An 8260-nucleotide genomic window follows, 5' to 3' on the forward strand; every position below is an offset into this window, starting at 1 on the left:
CCCCCCCCGAAAGTGATACGCTATTGTGTACCACAATTATTCAGAGAGGGGACGAAAAGAAAACAGTCGGTTGCCGGTCAAATAATTTTCAATATACACCAGCCGCTAGGCTGCGCCACTGGCTGCGCCACGCGCTGACGGCAGCCGGCCGGCCTCGCCTCCTGGCGGGCGGGACGCGGCGGGACGAAGGAGTCGCGGAGACAATGAATGAAACGCGGGGCGGCGGCGCGGGTAGGTGGAAGGGGGGGGGGCGACTTTTTGTTTTGATATGAAAATGACTCACCGCCCTGCTTAGCGCCGGCCGCGGACGCTTTACCACTCAAAGCAGTGCTGCCAACACCCGGCACGAGAAGGTGAGCCGGCCGTAAAAGACGAAAAACACATACAAAAAAAAAAAAGATATAGTGAGAAAGAGAGATGGAGATTCCGAGTTAGGCGTGGCGTAGCGTGGCGTGGCGTGGTTGGAGGCTTAAGCGAGAACCGCGATGTGTATCACGCCCGGCCTGCTGTCCCCGCGCGCGAACATGTGCCAATTTCTGGCAAAGTCGACGGCGTGCGCGGAGCCCGCGAGTATGGGGCCCTCCTCCGCCATCGTCCACATGCTAATTGTGAATCCCCCGCTAGTGGCCCTAGCAGCGACTGTGAGCTACAGGGTGTTCCCGAAGCGCACGGCGGAGGGTGCATCCGCAAGAGTTGGTCGGTCGGGTGGCACTGCCTGAGCCCCCGCGGGGCGCCGCAGTATAGTCTCCGGGTCCTTCGTCGAAGCGCGGCGACAGAGCGGACGCAGCCGACGGGACGGGGCGGATTACAGGCTTCCCCTCGCCCTGTGCAGCTCTGCGCCCGGCTCCACGCTGTCTGGGGTCTCGTACTTACGCTGCCCGCCCCGGCAGCCGGTCCCGGGCCGAGGTCCCCACCGGGGGCTCCTGGGGCCCGGCTGGGGCCCCGCGTGGCCTGCTGCTGATCCCCGGAGCGCCGCCGAGGCCACGCGTCGTCTCCGTGCCGGGCGCCTCCATTCCATTCTGCCCTCGGCCGTTCCGCGAACGCAACGGAACAGGCCCGCCCAGCCCGGCCACTGCCCGGCCCAATGGCGTCCAGCACGACGACGGGAAAGTCAGCCGGGTCCAAGCCTGAGCCAGCAAGTAATTAGGAAATGAATTGCGGGGACAGGTAGCGAGCCTGGCGCTGACCCCACAATGCAATAATCTCGTTTACGTTTCTCGGATTCATCCCCTGCTTCCGGGGCTGGCCGGGCGAATGGTGGCGCCCAGGAGATAAGCGTCGGCCGCGTAGGACGCAGGATTTCAGAACGAACCCGCCTGGGGATACCCGCACGTGAACGACGAGGCACGGCCAGGGCGGCGCGGCGGGGCGTGGTGGGGTACCATGCCAGCAGCGGCCTGCCCCACCAGTAAACTGGTTTGGACAAGACTCATCGAGCAGGGAAATTATTGAACACGAGAGATTGACAACAAAAAGAAGTGAAGCAGTGGCGTGCTGCACTTTCCTCGGGGACCGCCTCACCTCGGCCATGGCCAGCCCGTGCGGACCACGGCGGCGGCTACTGTGGTCTGTGGTGCTGTGCGGCGACGGGCTGCATCAGGCTGCACTGCCGCTGCGCGGGCTGCGCCTCCCGAGGCGCCGCGGCGCCGCCCGGCCCGGCCGCGCCCGCCTCGCCGAGGCCTCCATTCACCGCGCCGCGCTACATTTTACGGCTTTCGTTCATGCCACGGCGACGGCGGCAGGAGAGGATGAGGCGGCGCAAAACACCGACTATTTGCACGAGCATCGCTAGTGATGATATTACTTGGCGGTCCTCCTCCCCCTCCCCCTTTCCCACTCCTGCCTCACTCGCGCGAATATTTCGCATTTTTTCACGGGAACTGCACTGCAGGCGGGTGTCTAGGAACGCGCAGTACGTAAGAGTTGCGGAAATGAGTGAGAGGAGGAGAGCGTGCGCCGCGGGGAAGCGCGGGTGAACCGAGCGACGGGCGTGCAAGTTTTTACGACTTGACGAACGAGATCGTCGCAACGTCCAATGGGGAGTGGCGTGGTTGGTAGGAGCCGCTGGTCGGGGAGTGGGGCTGCTGGTGGTGGTGGTCGACATGGCCTTTGAGGGCTCGCGGCGACGCGCTCGGGGCGCGTAGCGCGTAGCACTGCGCCAGCGCCACCGGGGGCGGGCGGGGCGGGGGTGGGAGTGGTCCCCGGGCCCCCAGGGGGCAGGCACCGCCGCGCCTCGACGGGGGCAATGCACTGCGTATTCGCTGTGTATTTACACTGGCCGCCGCCCTGCAGTACCCGCCCCGCCGCGCCGCCGCCCCGCGCCCTGCTGCTGCAGCGGGACGGGGCGCGCGCGCGCCGCGGTCGGAACAGCGGGCCGTAGTGTTCCGCCGCGCTGCACCGCGCCGACCACATGTAGGGTCATCTGGCGCTGCGGGGCAAGGCGGAAGGAGGGGAAAGGGGGTAACGCGAATGTCTGTTTTCCGCGCCGCGGGACTCGGCGGCAGGAAATCCAAGTTTGGCGCCGGCGTGGCGCCCCGCCCCGCCACGGCTCGGAAGGGGAAGGGGCAACAAACGCTGCTGCAATGCTCCCAGTAAGGCCCCCTGACCCCGCCCCCCGGCCTGCCAGGTGGACCAGCTACACGCACCGTGTTTGTTGTGTTTTCCTTCCAGACGAAAACAGCCCCCCCCCCCTCCAAATCCCCCTCCCCCGCCCCGCCCGCTCACGCGGCTGCCGCCGGCCACCTTACTTTTGCGGATACAGGCCGAGGCGAGAGGCGACGGCGTCTTGGTGACGTCGCGGCGCAGGTGAGGTCCTCAGGGTCGCTGGAGGTGCGCGTCTGGTCCGAGTGGCTCTGGGGGGCCTCGTGTCGGCGCGGCTCCTGCGGACGCGGTGCCGGCGGAGCTGTGCGGTGCTGACCCGGCGCGCGCACGCTCGCGTATGGACGGGCGGGCGGACGCACAGCGCCGCGACGCCGGGCGGCGGGCCGAGCCGGGCGGGGCGGGGCGGGGCGGTGTGGTGTGCGGCAGGGGGAGCGCCCCCTTCCCTTACGCTTACGCCTCAGCTGTCGCCTTCCCGTCGCGGCCGGTCGCGGCGTGGCTCAGCGCGGAGCGTCACTCGTACTCGCGGCGGCCCGGCCGGCCCGGCCCGGGTGGACCTGCCCGACACGGCACGGCCGCAGTCCAGCCCGCCGCCGCAGCACCGGCCGGCCGCGCCGCGTGCACCACGCCCGTGCCCTACATCACGTCCGCGAGACCATTTTCGCAGTATCACACCGGCCCTTTCCCAGAACAAGTAGTAAATCCGCGATGCTCATCGCCGCATTCTCCCCGCGTCTGCCTCTCTCACCCGCTCACCTGTCGTGGGTTGCTGGTCGTGCTGGTCTGCTGCTGCTGCGGGGAGCCGCTGAACACGCAGCCAGGTCACTCACTCACTCACTCACTCCACCGGTCCGTCACTAACGCACACGCAAACACACGCTGTTGTTGATGGTGATGTTGACGCTGGCGTGCTGGTCGCGGAGGGACGTCGTCGCGGAGGGTGTCGAGCTCGGCGACGTGATATGCGGCCCGGAGCGCGCAAGTGCCCGGGCGGTACGGGCGCACGCTGCCACTTCACTTCACTTCAGGTCGCCGTCGGTGGCCGTCGGTCCCGTCGCCTCGACCCGTCTCGAGTCCTGTCTCTCGGAGGTCCGTGCCTTGCCGCGGGCGGGTCGGGTCTGACTGCTAGAGCTACTGGCACGAGCACGTTGGGGCACACCGCGCCCCGCCCCGCCCCGCCCCACCCCGCCCTGCTCTCCCCTCCCCACCACACCTCGCAGCGCCCCGCCCCGCCTCACGTCTGTATAGGATGCTGAGGCGGCGGCCAGGGTGGTGGTGGTAGGGGGCGGTGGAGGAGAGGGGGAGGGGTGAGCGCTGAGACAGAGGGTGGGGGAGGGAGGTGTATTACATCAGGTGCAAGTGGCTGACCTGCCGGTGGTAGGTACACTAGGAATACAAGTACCGCGGGAGTCATCGACGCAAATATACTTTATTTAATCTCACACCTACACCCTCACCCACACCCCTGAAAATATGCATTTGTTTATCGTATTGTGTCGCACAACACGGTGGCCTACGTGAGCCGGCCGGGTGGCGCGCGGCCGTGCGCGAATGCGCTTCTGTGTACACCAGATCTACGTCTGCTGATCCAGCCGATAACCTGACGAAATTCGCGGTCAGCTCGACCACGTCAGGAAAGTTTGTGGCTGCGTGCGAGCTCTAGTCCGGATTTGTCAGTTATGTCTCATACTTTTTGAAAGACGCATACCTCCGCTGTGCAAACACAGATCGAGCTCAGAGGGAATGAGATGAGGCATGCCGGATGCACTTGCTTCCCCTCTTCCCCGCCAATCGCCCTTCTCTCCCTGATTCACTCTCCGCCCTTTCGTTGAGCTGGGTGCCTCTCTGCACTCTGCTCCATCGAGGCTTCACGACGGGGCGGGCCGGGCAGCGCGGGCAGCGGGGCGAGGCGGACCCGCGCAGAGCGCCCCGGCGCTTAGGCCGCCACCATGCCCCCCTGCGACCGCGGTGCCTACCCTCCAGGCGCTCTCTGGAACAGACGTATACGTACGTGCAGGGAGGGGAGGGGAGGCTGCTGTGCAGGGCGGGCTCGGGCGGGCGAGCAGGGAGCGCAGTGCTTCATCCTTCCGCGCTAAAAGCTTTCTCCAACCCTTTCACGTGCGACGCTCCGCTACGCCACACGCCACGCCGCGCTGGGTGGGGCGGGTGACGAATCCGCGCGTTCTCGGACATTCGGAGAGCTGCCGGTTACATAGAGCAAAGGAACGACGTCGATGACTTGGACTTCGCGGAACGAGATCTGGGAGTTTCTGTCTCCGGGGTGGGCGTAGTATATACATAGTAGTGTCTGGCTGGAGGGCAGCGCGGGCCGGATCGGGGTGGTCGACCTCCGCCCACGCAGAGAAGGCCGTGCAGCACCACCATGTGTTTGGCATTACCTGCATGCCAGTTGCACTGACCCACACTGACCCAGTGTGGGAGGTGACAGGTGACTGTGAGGGGCACACCACTTTGTCTCGTCAGTGTAACAGTCATTTTCCCACCCAATCATTTGTCAATCATTAATTTTCCCCAATCAAATCTAGTCACAACTAATGTATTGACTTCTAGCTAAGGTCGCTACCCTGTAAAAACTTCTTGTGAAGTGACAATAAATATCGTGACAAAACATTCGTCTCGACCTATGGAACAAATGAGTGTGGTGAATGTGTGATGAATCCCTTGTTTTAATGAAAATGACAAATTAGTCGTCACACTGTATAAAACAAATTATTTATCTCCAAATTAATGTTTTGTGACATAACTGACCACTAGTCACTTCACAAATATGTTGTCACTTAATTTAGAAGTCGTCACGCAAACCACTGTGGGAAACAGAAGCCGTTGGCTCTCGCTGACTCCGCGTACCTTCCGTTGGTATGCAGATTCGTTCGACCACCTAAACGCCCAATAGGATGTGCACGTGCGCAATGCACTTTTGATTCTTGACGAAGTTGTTCGAACCAGGCGATGTCACAAACAATCCAATCTGTTCAATCAGTACCATTCTTAAAAATTATTATACTTTTTGGCATGTGATAAATTATTTATTGTCGCCAGATTGTTACTTTGCACGTGAATACTTCGCAATACTTTGACTATTATAAATCAAATGACTATGAATTTGTCACTTGGAGACGTATTAGCCAATGGCCTGTGACGACATATTTGTCAAACCGATTAAGGAGAGGAAAATTGTGAAGTGACGACCAATTTTTTTTGACAGTGTAAAGTACACTCACTCGGGCAATTTCCGCAGTGACGTACCCCTTGGCTTGGACGACGCACTACATGCACTGGAAATGCAAGTGTGTGAATGTCGCTCACCTGCAGGTGAGCGACATTCCATTCGTACACTTACGGGGGTAAAGGTGTGAATTTTTCCTAGAAAATTCACACGTTTACCCCCCTAAGTGTACAAAAGGAATGTCGCTCACCTGCAGGTGCGGTTTCAAATTCAAATGACAGGTGGTACACGATACGGGCCAGGGGCCGCTATTACAACTTACACACAGTCGGGCTCCATGAACAACACCCCCAATTCATGCACACAAGCACCACTACTGGCCTTCTCTATTAACGCGTGGAGCGCGGCATGACCACTGTGTATGGTCTCGCTGACTATGTTAAATCATAGGTCCACAAAATTCCCAGCAATCAGTTTGTTAAATGTCATCCACATAAGCTAAAAAGAAATCATTGTCCCCAACGGAGTTATCAATAAAAGTCACTCATTATCCTTCAATTTTTGTAAAGATATATTCTCTGTGCGGTAATCATATTTCGTATCAAAAATACAAAATTATAACTTTTTTGCACTCCCTCCGTGTTTTTACATCTCTAACACTATTTTTTGTCTGTCCTGTCGTACCCCCTTCCTTCCAAACGTCTAACACTCTAGCACTCTAGTGCGGGGTTACCCTTCCCCCTACGAGGCCGTGTGTGTGTCGCTGAAGACGGCCCAGGGTTCATTCCCCCGGGGCGCTGGTTCATGCCCGAGTGCATGCCCCTCCTCGTCGCCGTGCCCTTCCTCTCGTCGTTGACGTGTTCCGAGAACGCCTGCAGCTGCTCGTCCGGGCACGCCGAGGACCCCGGTGCCGGTGCTGGCGCAGACCGTCCCGTTGTTGCTCGCCTCGATCTCCTCTGCACGAGCCGGGGCCGGCTCTCCCGCCCCGCCCTCTAGAGCCCACCGCGCCGCTCTCCAGTCGGCGCGGTGCTTCGCGGCCGCTCTCCTCCCGCCGTCGCCGGCCCGTGAAAGCACCGCGACGACCACCGACTACGGCTGCGCCGAAGGCTCTCCTACAGTTGGAAATAAACGACTGCAGGTCGCACAACACAAAATCATCATCACCAGGATCCGGGGGATAGGATTATCTGAAACAATTTGGGCGAGGTGATGCGTGTCACGCTGATCCGGTAGCGCCATCGCGCTCGGCTCGCCCCTTCCTTTCCCTCTTCCTCCCTCCCCCTCCTCGTCCCCCGCTCTTTCTCTCCACTACCTGGACAAGAAGCCCTTGCTGGCCCAGCAGACCACCGTCCGGCACGCCCACCGGGAGCAACACCTCCGCGTCGAGGAGCAGGACACCCGGATGGCGCGCGCGCGACGGGCGTTGTTGGGGAATTTTGCGATCCATTGGCCTGCGCTGCGGACACGCCGCAGGCCGCAGGGCTCTGGCGCAGTTCCGCGCACTGCGGCAATCAATGGCTCCGAGTCATTGGAATCGCAGCCCCGGCTCAGTCCGGGAACAGATTCTTTATTGGCTCCGTGTAATCCCGGGATGAGTGTCGAGGTGAATGGCAGCTGCGCCGAGGCGGGGAGGGGCGGGGGTTGGCGAGTTGGCGCAGCGAGCTCAAGCAGGCGCATAGCGTCCTGCTCCTGCTCCCTTTCCCCCCACGGCCCCGCGGAAAAATACAGAATCTCATCTCTATCGCCTGCAATTATTGCTCGTGGGGAGTTTGTGTCGAGGTGCTGACAGTCCAAATAGTCAAATCAGAAAGAGTTGTCGCGTATGTCGTGGTCGTGGAGCTGCTCTCGCGACCCCGTCCCCTCCTACCTGACTGCTACCGACTACAAGCAGCGTGCCCCACTAAGAGAGTGGTTCCTCCAGTGGTTCACACTCGCGCGCCCGCGCACACACTCACACACAGACCGGCGCGCGGGCGTCTGTGTGCGTGCGTGCTCGCTGCACACTTGTCGCATTATGTTCGGCCTGAAGAATGGGTAACGGAATGCGCGCAGAATGCAGCCAAAAGGCAGCAACAGCAGCGGCAGCAGCGGCAGCAGCGGCAGCGTCGAGGGGACCCGGGCACAATGATACGTGGCCGTGACGCTCCCCGGCAGGACGATACGCACTCCACCTGTCCAACACCTGTTGCAGCGCGGCAGGGCAGCCAGCGCGCCGGCCGCGAACCTGCTGGCTCACTGACCCTAAACCTTTTTGCAATACGATGGAGAGCTGCCCTATGAGTGCGACAAGGACGGAGCTATATGGGAGGTATAGGAGACTCAGTCGGCTGCACCGCAACGCTGCTGGCGCCCGCGCCGCCGAAAGGGGTTTTGGGTGGGGCCCCGAGCAGCTGTTGCTGGACCCGACGTCCACCTGCAGGTGCGGCCTGGGGCGGGTCGCGGCGGGGGCACGGGGCCCGGGGGGCAGGCGGGACG

At 61.6% G+C, this 8260-nt stretch overlaps 2 protein-coding genes across 2 annotated transcripts in view; one reads left to right on the forward strand and one right to left on the reverse strand.

The window, feature by feature from the left end:
* The window catches only part of LOC113212103 (dorsal-ventral patterning protein Sog), a 37965-nt gene extending 35031 nt beyond the window's left edge, over positions 1-2934 (reverse strand). The window contains exon 1 of the mRNA XM_052266014.1: positions 2748-2934. The gene's annotated coding sequence lies outside the window, so the exon portion shown is untranslated. The remainder of the gene's footprint in view (positions 1-2747) is intronic.
* The window catches only part of LOC113212098 (beta-arrestin-2), a 21041-nt gene that overhangs the window by 1257 nt on the left and 11524 nt on the right, over positions 1-8260 (forward strand). The gene's annotated exons all lie outside the window — the stretch shown is intronic.

This window comes from Frankliniella occidentalis, unplaced genomic scaffold (genome assembly GCF_000697945.3).
Source record: "Frankliniella occidentalis isolate FOCC.00 unplaced genomic scaffold, Focc_3.1 Scaffold34, whole genome shotgun sequence".
NCBI lineage: Eukaryota > Metazoa > Arthropoda > Insecta > Thysanoptera > Thripidae > Frankliniella > Frankliniella occidentalis.